This window comes from Phaseolus vulgaris, unplaced genomic scaffold (assembly GCF_000499845.2).
Source record: "Phaseolus vulgaris cultivar G19833 unplaced genomic scaffold, P. vulgaris v2.0 scaffold_13, whole genome shotgun sequence".
NCBI classification, from domain to species: Eukaryota; Viridiplantae; Streptophyta; class Magnoliopsida; order Fabales; family Fabaceae; genus Phaseolus; species Phaseolus vulgaris.
Window position 1 is genome coordinate 937,031 of NW_027174082.1, and position 12,661 is coordinate 949,691.

Sequence of the window (12,661 nt, forward strand, 5' to 3'; positions counted from 1 at the left end):
GTAAAAGTACCTAGCTTTAATGGTGATAGTGATCCTAATGTGTATTTAGATTGAGAGGCTAAGTGTGAACAAATTTTTAAAGCCTATGATGTCCATGAAGATCAAAAGGTGAAAGTAGCCTATTTAGAATTCATAAATTATGCCATGAATTGGTGGCATAGTATTGTAATGGACATTGGATATAACAAGATACCTCCCGTGGTTTCTTGGAACGATTTGAAAGAGTGTATGCGCCTTAGATTCGTGCCACAACACTTTAGGAAAGACCTAATGTTGAAGCTCCAACGGTTTCAACAAGGCACGCTAAGTGTGGGTGCTTATTTTAAGGAGTTAGAAACGCTTTTACTTAAAGTGAACATGAAAGAGAGTGAGGAAGCTTTGATAGCTAGGTTTGTGAGTGGTCTAAGTAGGGATATTCAAGATGTTGTTGAACTTCAAGAGTATTCATCTTTGGGTTCTTTGCTTCACCTTGTAATGAAGGTTGAATCCCAAATTGCAAAGAAAAATGTTTTAAAAAATTCTCGGAAAGACCTAATGTTGAAGCTCCAACGGTTTCAACAAGGCACGCTAAGTGTGGGTGCTTATTTTAAGGAGTTAGAAACGCTTTTACTTAAAGTGAACATGAAAGAGAGTGAGGAAGCTTTGATAGCTAGGTTTGTGAGTGGTCTAAGTAGGGATATTCAAGATGTTGTTGAACTTCAAGAGTATTCATCTTTGGGTTCTTTGCTTCACCTTGTAATGAAGGTTGAATCCCAAATTGCAAAGAAAAATGTTTTAAAAAATTCTCCCAATGATGACTACTACAACAAGTCTTGGAAAAATAAAAAACCTCTTTCAAACCTTCCTTCTAAAGATTCTTCTTTCAACCCTAAGGAGTCTAAGCCTTCTACTTCTACTCATATATCACCAATCAAATCGTCTAGTAAAAAATGTTTTAAATGCTTAGGATATGGTCACATAGCTTCTAATTGCCCTTCTAAAAGGAATATGTTTGTGTATAATGGGGTAGTAGTTAGTGAGCATGATTCCGATTCATCTAAGCATTCTTCACCTTTTGAGCCATCACATGAGATTGAGAGCGAAAGTCCTTGTGAAGGTGACTTATTGATGATAAGGCGAATGTTGGGAACAATTCCAAAATCTATGGATGATACCCAAAGAGAAAATATTTTTCACACCCGCTGTCTTATCACCAACAAGTTATGTTCCTTGATTATTGATGGGGTAGTTGCACTAATGTGGCTAGTACAAGAGTTGTGAAGAAGTTAGCCTTACCCACTATCTCTCATACCAAGCCTTATAAATTGCAATGGCTTAGTACCGAAGGTGAAATCATGGTTAATAAACAAGTCCTCATTAACTGCAATAGGAAAGTATAACGATGAGGTTTTATGTGATATTGTGCCCATGGAAGCAACTCATCTTCTTTTAGGAAGGCCTTGGCAATATGATAGACATGTTTTACATGATGGCCTATCCAATACAATGTCTTTTTCCTTCCAAGGGCGCAAGGTTATCTTAAAACCCCTCTCTCCCAAAGAGGTTCATGAGGACCAAATAAAAATGAAAACTAAAAGAGAGAATGAGAAAGCAAAAGAAGTAAGTACTACACCAAGTCACACCACTTTATCCACTAAATCAATCATGTTGACTCGTGCTATGCCTCAAGTTGAACCTCAAAGGTATTCTTCTTCTTTATCTTTTTCATTACCCAAGGTTCCTATTTCAACACCAACTTGGTTAACGAATGTTAGGGATGATTTTTTCATACCTCCTAATGGTTTTCACCATTTAAGAGGACTTTTTCCAAAAAATATCATCATTTCCAAACAATTTTTTCCAACTTGGTCTGTTTATAGTACCTCCTTTTCTGTACTCCCACTGCTTACAAATTCTAAGTCATGTTTGCCTTTTTCTTATTCAACTGTTAATTGTAAAAGTAAACTGACTTTGTTATATGCAGGGATTCAGAATTCGTGGTTGAATTCTCTCCAACTCGGGGAGCATGATAGAGATCAAATAAGAGAGAGTTTTACTAATGGAGGAAGAGGCCATCCACCCAAACATTTAAAGTTCTTCCTTCTAGTCTTCTAAAAAATTAAAGAAGAATTAAAATAAAGAGAGGACCAAGCCTAAAGCCAAAAGAAGACTACAAGCATTCAAGAATGGGCTTCAATTAATATCTCTCTTTATAGTTTCTTTTGTATAAATTTGTAAATAATATAGAATAGTGTTTAGGAAGATGCTAAAGAGGGAAACCTAAAGATACCTCTTGTGTAAAGCATCTTTAGACATTAGCTTTAGGAAAAGTCTAGAAGGTATCCCATCATTCTCCACTATAGGCGCTAGAAGTGGAAGAGTTGCAAGGAAACCTTGGATAGCTTCCTTTGTAAGCTTCTTGTAAACTCATGACCGGTCCTTCTCCTATAAAAGGAGGGCTTGAGTCCTTGAAATAATAGATTTGATATTTTGAGTAAAGAAATTCTCCCAAATTGGTGAGTGATTGAGAGACTTGTGTCTTCTCCTCTTCTAGTCTCATCTTGAGTGCATTCTTGGAACCTCAAGTGGCGGCATCTACACTAATCTTGGAGCCTTACATCCTTCAAGTGGCGTGTTCATCTCCAAGAACTCCAACCACATAAGTTCCCTATTTCATTTCATCTTCTTCATCCATTTTCATTCCAAAACAAATCCTAAAACATGTCTTAGATGTTTCTTTCAATTTCAATCGGTTAATCTTGTTTGTTTTGTGTTTTCATTCGGTAGTTCTTCTTAGTTTGTTGTTCTTGTGTTTTTAATTGAGTTTCATGGAGATTCAATCGGTTCATTTGTGTTCTTTTATGTTTCTTATCGGTTCTTTTGTATTCTTTTGTATTTCAATCAATTCATTTGCCTTTTCATGGATTTCTATATGAGTTTGGCTTGGTTACTTGTGATTTGGTAAGTTCTTGAATGTTAAGAACATTGATCCAATTCTTAGAAAGTGCCTAATCATATTCCAACTCAAGTTGAATCCATAACATGTCCTTATCATACCTCTATCATGTTATTGGAACCACATCACAATTACACCCATATTTGCAATTAAATCAATAAACAACCTCTAGGTCTTCATCCTCCTTATTATATGGTTGTGTGGGGCTGGAGGCTCTGCCATCAAAAGCAATTAAGTCAAGAACCAAAAGTTGATGGAATCATTTAAAACAAATTAAAACCTCTTAACAAAATTTTGTTAAGGTTTTCATAAAACAACTAGTTAATTTATTGAAACAACTGGTTGATTCTATTTGATAGCAAAGCCAAAACAAAGCTAAACTTTTCCAAACTATTTTAAAAACTACTAAGTGTCAAACAACTAGTGTATTCGACATTTCAACAAGTTGAAATTTCACACCCTTTTAGAAAACCCATCTTTTAAAAAAGGTAAAGATTCAAACGAACTTGGATCATCTTAAGGAGTAAATTAACAAGTTTCAAACAACTAAATAACACACACACACCCAAAAGTAAGGTCTTCAAGCTTTCCACATGGATTTGGAGACATCAAAGCATCTTATTCAACAATCTCCCCTTATTTGATGAAGACAAATCCTTGGTTTGTTTGTGTTCTAGTTTTTGAACTTTATAGGTCTTGCAAAATAGAATTTGTACACATACAAAGCAAGTATTGCAGAAGGATAATAAGGCACACAAAACCAATTTTCTGCATAAGTCATTGTTCCCGCCGATTGACCTAAAGTCTTCGTGCGTTTATGTTGACTTCGCTTCCAAGAACCCTTCGCTCCAACATTCCCTTCCTCCGGTAGAAACACTAGAAAACAAAGAAGCAAAGGGCGCCCTCGCGGTCATTTCCACTCTGACGGTCAAGTCAGTATCTCGGGCAATGAACACCAAACTAACTCTTAGATCACTGTGTGTTCTTTCTCACTCTATTCGCTCTCAGAAATGCGTAACTTGCACTCACGAAAGCATAGAGTGTTCTCTCCAAATGTCAAAACGTACCTTAGTTATGTCTGCTGTCAACCTTATATACCTTTAGTGTTCTTGCCCTCCTATTTCGCTGTGACTTAATCATTCTGTAGGCGTATCTTAGCGACACTAGCGCCCATACTTAGGGCCATCCAGTGTGTAAGATTGCCCTGTTGTAGTACAGCTGGCGCGGGGGTGACTGCTTGGATGCCAACTCATGCACCCAATCTCTGAGTTATCCACCTTGGGAGTTCCCAGCCTTACTCACTTGCCATGCAAGGAAATCACCCTCTGGGACGTGGCCCTTACGGGTCGTTTCGGTCCCAGTGGTTCTCTAATCGGTGGTGCGTACTGTCGCGTCCCTACACCTCATGCACGGGTCCTTCGTGAGTCGGGCCTCTCCCTACTGGAAATTGGGGATGTGGTTTGAAAACCACCTTTCTTTGTCCATCTTTACTATTTGGGGTGCTGAGGCCCGAGGCTTCCACGCCCCTCTTGTGCCGCCTCCTATTGTGCCGCCCCCTCCACGGTCACCCCTACCTGTGGGTATGAGGAGGAGACACTTCCCTGGCCTGCTATGCTTCCCAGGCGTCCCATCATGTTGACTCTGGTCAACGCCCGAGGTTGGTCAATGCCCGAGGCTGGTCAACAACCGAGGACCGTACGGTACAACTATAAGCAAAAAAAAAAAAACCAGTCAACACAGTGCAAAAAGGCTATGGTGTATAACAGAGCTATATATAGCAACATAATTAAACCATTTAAAGCACCATAAAGTATCAGAGATTACAACACATAAACCATAATTTCTCCCCATATTTGTCTTCACGAATAGGATAAAAGAATGGATAAAACAGATTCACAAAGCACACTTAAAAAACAAGTTTTGCATAACCAGAAAAGCATAAAACCAGAAAAATTTAAAGTGTGCAAGTGTAGAGTAGCAATAACATAATTAAAGCTATCAATAGAACCAAATCAAACATAAACTTCTCCCTATCTTTGTCTTCACAAATAGGCAAAGAGAAGGGATTCATAAAAACCAGTCCAACAATACAAATAGATTCCTTTTCCAAAAAAAAAAATCACCTTTTAATGTGAGGAAAGTGAAGTACGTTATTTATTTATACCTTTGCAAAGAGAACCCCGATAGATTCACCAAAAGAATACTTTGTGATGTTCATTTGGTCATATGAGACACTTACATAAGTTGAGAAGTGGAGGCACACATACTTTCTTTATTCTTGAAGTTTCTCCTTTGAGCAACCATTATGCATGTGCCTAAGATGTCTTTTGACTTTCAAAGAACCTTGCAAGACATATACAATTGAAAAGTGCAGGCACAAAAACTATCTCTACTCTTGATGTTTTTCCCTTTAGCAGTCATTCTTATAACCCAAAAGTGATTCTTGGCTGCCAAGGATACCTACAAGAAAAGGTTAATAAGCAATGATATTAATAGGAACCTTAGAAACCCATTTCAAAATACCTATGGGAAGAGAAAACCTTCTTACTTTGTAGAATCTAACAATATGAACCCTTTTGAAAACAACAGGTTATTTTTCAAAGAAACTTGAAAAAGGTTTGTTCTTGCTTTTTGGATAAAACCCCAACCCAACCTTGCCAAAAAAACAGTTTTGAGAAGCAAGAACAGTTTCAAGAATGGATTGGCCTTTGGAAAACTTGTCCATAGTTTTTAAAAGATAATGAATTTTATTTTGAAGAGATTCACAGTATTCACAAAAGCTAGAATCAACACACTTGCAAGAAGAGTTTTAATAAATCATTTCCAAAGGTTCAAAATCATTTTTTGAATGGCTCAACTCTTCTTCCAAGGTCTTGACTCCTTTTACCAACAAGTTGTTTAACCCTTTGAACCAGTTATTCAAAAAGGCCAGCCTATTAGCTTCCTTAGATTTTCTTTGAAGGCATCGAGAAGTTGACTATAGTTTTCAAAATTCACAAAAGTGTTAGAACTTACATTGCTGGATTCTTATGGGTTTGCACTTCACGACCGATTGTTCTTCTTGGAGATTTGATGTGAGTTGATTTTAAGAGTTTTCATTTAGGTAACACTTTACTTTTTGAATTGAGATTTTTAGGCAATTATGAGTGAGAACCTAAGGAAAATCCCCACTAGACATTAACTTAACCTATTGGTTAAGTAGATGTGAAGGTTCATTTCACAAAGACAAAATGAAAAGGAAATGATAAGATGAATATGATGCCAAGATAATATGCGAAATTAAATAAGGAAATCAAGAACAAAAGGTAATAACCGAATATACATAATGAAATCAAAACAAGAACATATTTATGAATAGAATGGAATGACAATAGAAGGAAAAGATGAAGGAATAAGGAAGCTTATGAGAGTGAAGTTGGGATAGGGAGCACGCTACTTGGAGGATGAATTTACTCCAAGATAAGTGTTGGAAGCCGCCACTTGAGAGCTCTCAAATTCTCACAAGATAAGACTAAAGACTAAGAGGAACAAACCTCACTAATCATCACACACAAAAAAGTGCAGAGTAACTTTTATTCTATTCAATTCAAATTAGAAATACAATGAGGGAGGCCTCCTATTTATAAGAGGAGGATCCTGGGAGAGCAAGTAGTGAGGGTAAGAAGGGAAAGGGTAATGTGGTGTGACCTAGGTCATTGACTAAGGTCAATACTGCACCATCATCCTAGAAGCTAGGTTAAGCTTCCTCCCTTACAAGGCCTCATGAGCTAAAAACTAGGCACACCCACCCATTTGTACTAAACGACACCTACTCTACTGAAATTACAAATAGAGAAATCAACTGATGCTCAACACCCAAAGTCTGTGCTCTGCTCCTAGTAATCCTCTGTGGTATGGTGGGTGCTGAGGTCATGGGTTGAGCCTGGTCAGTAGGCGTGATCTGAGTTGATTTTAGGATTGTTCATTTAGGTGATTAAAACAAAATAAAAACAGTAAAAAATATAAACACAAAATTAAAACAAATCAGAACAATTAAAATATTCACTATATTTAGGAGACTATACCCAACAAGTTAAACCTGTTCCCCGACAACGGTGCCAAAAACTTGATGACTTTTACGGCAAGTGCATCGCTTTGTCATGAGTAATAATTGTCCCTAAGGACGGATATTGATCCCACAAGGAATAGTGAATTATCAAGTAAAATAATCGCAAAATATAGAACAAAACAATTAAAAGTGTGTGTTGAAAGTGGTTATGTTGGCGATGATCAATAAGAAAATAGAAAAATAATTGGTTGTTTCAAGTTGGAAAAATAGGGATTAGGTTAACGTAAGACAATACCAGGGAGAGTCATTGAAAGAGTTCTTAAACAGATTTGGAGCACAAGTGGTGAAACTACACACTAAAGACGAAGACATGACGGTGCATGCTTTCAACAAGGGAGTGCTACCAGGACCCTTCAACGATTCGCTAAAAAGGTGTCATCCAAAGACGCTTTGCGAGATCAGGCGTTGAGTTGTGGACCACATCGTCACAGAGGATCAGGTTACAGAAAAACACAGCAGCGCTTGCCCAGTCCAACCTCGGGGAACTGGTCGTCCTTAGCCTATGAGGGTACTTGAGGCCACGACGGAGAAGAAAGTCTCAGGGGCACAACCACCGTATGAAGCGAGGAAGTCCCAAACCAGGGCACGCGCCACCCCCACCAGACAGTTTTTTGGGTGGACCTTAAGGAGCTGATCGCCATCCTCAACGGGGCTGACAGACTAAAGGCTCCACCAAAGACTGATAAGAGGCTAGGGCCCAGCAAGAATGGTTGGTGCGAGTTCCACCAAGCCTCTGGCCACAACCTGCGCAACTGTCTGGCATTGGGGTTCCATTTAGATGAACTGGTAAGATGTAGTTTCTTGAAGGACTACCTGCAAGAGTCGTCGGGGGCCTTGACGAAAGCAGCCTCAGCAGGGGATCAGGGGGACGAGGTGCCCATTCAAGGAGAGATGAACACCATTGTTGGAGAATTCTCAGGAGGAGGGTGTACCGCCTCCCAGCGTAAGAAAGACGCCAAAGGAGTAATGGCAGTAGAAGCACAGAGGTCGAACTAGACGCTAGAGTCCGACCTTGTCTTCACCACGACCGACTTGCAGGATGTGATCCCACATGATAATGACCCAGTAGTGATCTCAGTGGTAACAGTGGGCAGAAAGGTACACCATGTCCTTGTTGATCAGGGAAGTTCGGCCGATGTGATGTTCTGGTCGACCTTGAACAAACTGCAGTTGTCTCCTGACCTGTTAAGGCCTTACAATGGTTCTTTGTATGGCTTTGCGGGAGACCAGGTAGAAGTGCGCCCTTACGACCATTTGCACTCTGACACTCAAGTTAGTAAGGGCTAAAGAAATAGTAATGTGTGTAAAGTAGTTTCAGTCTTAGAAACTGTGTACCTTGGTAGGGTTCTTACCACCATATTTATAGGTTGTGTCTAGGGTTAGTTTTGCGATGCTCCCACGTCTCTTGTGGGCTTAGGGTTCCTGGGAGAATGTCCTTGCGTCGCTATCACACAATCTTAGCGTAATCTAGCGCATAAGACTTCCCTTTTCTAGAGTGCATAGACCTAATAGCGTAGCCGCCAAGGTAACTACTCATGTACCAGCGCTGCGACATAATCTGTTTTGTGGGTATCCTAAGTATTCACGTGCCATGCATGCAGTCAGTCCTTGGAAATGCTAACCCTAACGGGCCTTAGTGCCTCCAAGGAGCACTTGCTTGTGCCATACCCGAATGTACCATACACACTCTATGCATGATCCTCTCGTGACTTAGGTATTTTTTGGGTATCTGGAAGTTAACTCATACTGTTTGTGGGCCCCAACTTAGATGGCTCACTATTGCTATCAGTCCACCGATGTACGATGTCCGATGTCTTTCTCTCAGGCCGATGACCGAGGTCTTGGCCAGTAGACATGCCCCCCAGTCTCGAGTTGTGACTTGCTTCAGTGAAGAGACTAAGTGATCACCCATGGCGACCTACGTGGCACTGGAGTGACGGGATGTGAACAGTACACCGAATCGACGTCTCTCCATACTTTTTAATCAGCGTACACGTGGCAGGATCAACGATTAGGACTCGTTATTGCTTGCGCTTCTTCGTATATGTTAAACCCTTTCAAAAACTTGTGTTTTCCACTGTTTCATTACTTCACTTAAGCATTTCTCAAGCATTTCCTGCCCTCGAACGCTTTCTCTTCTCCTTCGACCACTTCAACCTTCAAACCCTAACTGTCTAAAGGTATGATTTTTTACTTGTGATCGCCCTTACTTTATGATTTCGATGCTCATAACATGCCATAACTGTTCTGGTACTGTTTATATTTTCGGATTTTATGTTTTTTGCTCTTTCGCTTTCGCGCACTCTCTGTTTTCTGGGTTTCTGAGGCATACCATCTTCCTCCTCTAAACCTTCATTTTTTCTTTTTCTCTTTTTTCTTCTCTAGCTTCCTCTCTTAAGATGGCTCGAACTAAAACCACCCTGAACCCAATTCCTCGCATTGACTACCAACCCTTGTACCATTGGGCTCCTGACAGCCTCTTAGCAGAGACCTCCAAAATCACCTCCTTCAAGGATATAAGAATTGTTCCCGCAAATTGACCTAACGTCTTCGTGCGTTTCTGTTGACTTCGCTTCCTAAGAACCTTTCGCTCCTACGTTCCCTTCCTCCGATGGAATCACCTGAAAAGATAGAGACAAAGGGCGCCCTCGCGACCGTTTGCACTTCGACGGTCCAGTCAGTCTCTTGGGAAATGAACACCAAACTCTAACTCTGATATCACTGTTTGTTCTCTCTCACTCTCCTCTTCTCTCAGAAATGCGTAACTTGCACTAATGAAAGCGTAATGTGTTCTATCACGTAAAACGTACCTGGTCATGCCTGTTGTCAACCTTATATACCTTTTAGTGTTCTGTAGGCGCGTCTTAGCGACACTAGCACCCAGACTTAGGGTCATCCAGTGTGTAAGACTGCCCTGCCGAAGTGCAACTAGCGCGGGATGACTGCTTGAATGCCAACTCATGCACCCAATCTCTGAGTCATCCGCCCTGGGAGTTCCCTGCCTTACTCACGTGCCATGCAAGCACATCACCCTCTAGGACGTGACCCTTACGGGTCGTCTCAGTCCTAGTGGCTCTTTAACGGTGGTGCGTATTGCCGCGTTCCTACACCCCATGCACGGATCCCTCGCGATCTGGGCCTCTCCCTGCTGGTAACTGGGGTGTGGCTTGAAAACCACATTTCTTTGTCCATCTTCACTGTTGAGGTGCCGAGGCCCGAGGCCTCCACGCCCTGCCTCGGTGCCGCCCCCTCCTCGGCCACCCTTACCCGTGAGCCTAAAGAGACTCCTTTCTGTCCTGTTGCACTTTCCTGTGGACCCTACCTTCGGGGTCCCACCATGTTGACTTTGGTCAACGCCCGAGGCCGAGGACCGATCAGTACACGAATGTACAAGGAAGGCGAGGCTGATGAGAAGTTCCGCGTGTTTGGGAGGGAGCACGACGCATACATGAATGTTCTTCCTTGTAAGGAGGGGAGCCCATGTGCATCGATGACTGCACAAACCCTGAGGCACCTTTCTTCTTTATGTACGCAACCATCTTTAAGCGGCTCAAGCTTCGTCTTCCTTTCACGGGGTTCGAGTGCGCTTTGCTGATTGAGGTTAACGTGGCTCTTGCCCAACTGCACCCCAATAGCTGGGCCTTTGTCCGGGCCTTCGCCATCCTCTGCAACCACTTTGGCCATACGCCATTAGTGGATGCCTTCTTGTACTTCTTTGAAGCAAAAAATCATGGAAAGAAGTTGTGGATGAGCTTCAATGGAGTTGCTGGGAGAGTTCTTATAACTCTCTTTCAGCAGTCTTACAAGGGCTTCTAAGGGAAGTTCTTTAAGATATGTTGCAGGACGCATGATCCTACTCGGATGGATGGGTTCCCACTCTACTGGGTAGAGAAAACAGGGCTCAAGAAGCCTAGGAGCCTCGAGGACTTGTCCCTGCCCGACCGGGAGGTGTGCCAGCTCCTTTCAAGATTAGGAGTGGTGTTTAACACTGCTGAACTGATCAAGCTTGAGTACCGTCCCAAGCATCTTAAGGGCTATATTGGTATCCTTTCCTGTTTCTGCTTTTGCTTACTTGAACACTGTGTTGGTTCACTTTCTTATGCCTTGTTATTTTCTCGTGCAGACATGGTGCTCAATGCGGAAAAGAGGAGGATGCTAGCTGAGGTAGCCTCCAAACGCAAAGCTGGTGTTGGCCCATCTGTTGATGCCTCTCCTACGCTTATTTCTGCCCCAAGCTCTTCTGCTCCAGCCCCTATGGATCTTAGGCAGAAGGGGGTAATTGAGGCCACTGCCTTCGAGGATGAGGACACCTGCTCTGGCCTCGTCTTTAAGAGAAAAAGGGTTGTTGATCTCGCAGTCCCAGCCCAATCAGCCTAAGATGGTCGCGCCTCCTTCTTCGTAGAGAATCCCCCAAGTGCATCTTCCCCTCGTGATATCATGGTACACGAGGGCGGGGGAGAGAGCGCCCCTGAAGGTGATCACACCGCGCCTCCCGCTGCCAAGCTGCCCGCCTTTCTCCAGGAGGCCCTTCAGTCCTTCCAAGACCAGGAGGTGATGGAGAACCTGGGCGAAGACCCCTTGCAAGGGTGTGCAGCCAAAGGCCTTGGGGAGTTTCTTGATGCATCCAGTCTTGCCATGACAAAGGTTCAAGGTTTGTAGATTGAGATGCAGGAGTTAAGGGAGGCGACAAGTCAAGACGCGCTCCAGATCAAGAAGCTCACTCAGTGTGAAAGCGCACTATACCTGGAGTTGGCAGACCTTCGCCAAACTGACAAGAAGACCAAGAGGCTCCTGATCGAGAAGTCCCAGGAGGCCCTGAGCCCTCATTCAAAGGTCTTGTCTCTTCGCAATGAGGTTATTGAGTTATAGGAGAAGGCTGAGGAGACACAGGTCAAGATGGCCAGGCTAGAGGAAAGGACGACCCAACAGAAGGTGCAGCTTGGCCAGCTAGAGGGAAAGCTCGTCCGCAAGGACAAACTCTTCAGTCAGCTCAAGGAGGAGCTTACCAGCAACGTTGTTGAGGCTTATGATGTTGGGTTTGAGGATGCCATGACCCAGGTTGCCTCCGTGCATCCTGGAGTTGACCTATCTCAAACGGGATTGACAAAGAGAGTCGTTGATGGGCAGCTGGTTGACGCCCAGGAGTAACTCCCTCCTTGTTGTAACTTAACTGATTGACGAACAATTTTAGTAACTTGTATATATACTTGTTTATTTATGAAATCTGCTTTCTATTTGATCTTGTTCCTTTCTTGTTGTTTAGTTGCTTTGCTTGACTTGCTTAGTCTAACAACGCTTTAGGGTCTTTCTGACTTAGGTAGCACGTTTCTCTGCCACTCGCTCGACTTTAATCGTTCTTCGCCGTCTTAGGGTAGAGGCAATGCTTTACTCAAAATTATTTCTTCGCCCTATCCTTTTCCCAACAAAGGTAAGGGAGGTGTTGCTCTCGACCTTGGCTCATAGGTCAAGGGAGATCTTTAACCAGGTACCGTGCACAAGGGAGACCTTTGACTGGGAACCATGCTGTTCTCGACCTTGTCTTATAAGACAATGGAGGTCTTCATTTAACTAGACTCAACCTTCCCATACAAGGATACGAGAGACATGTGACTAGAACC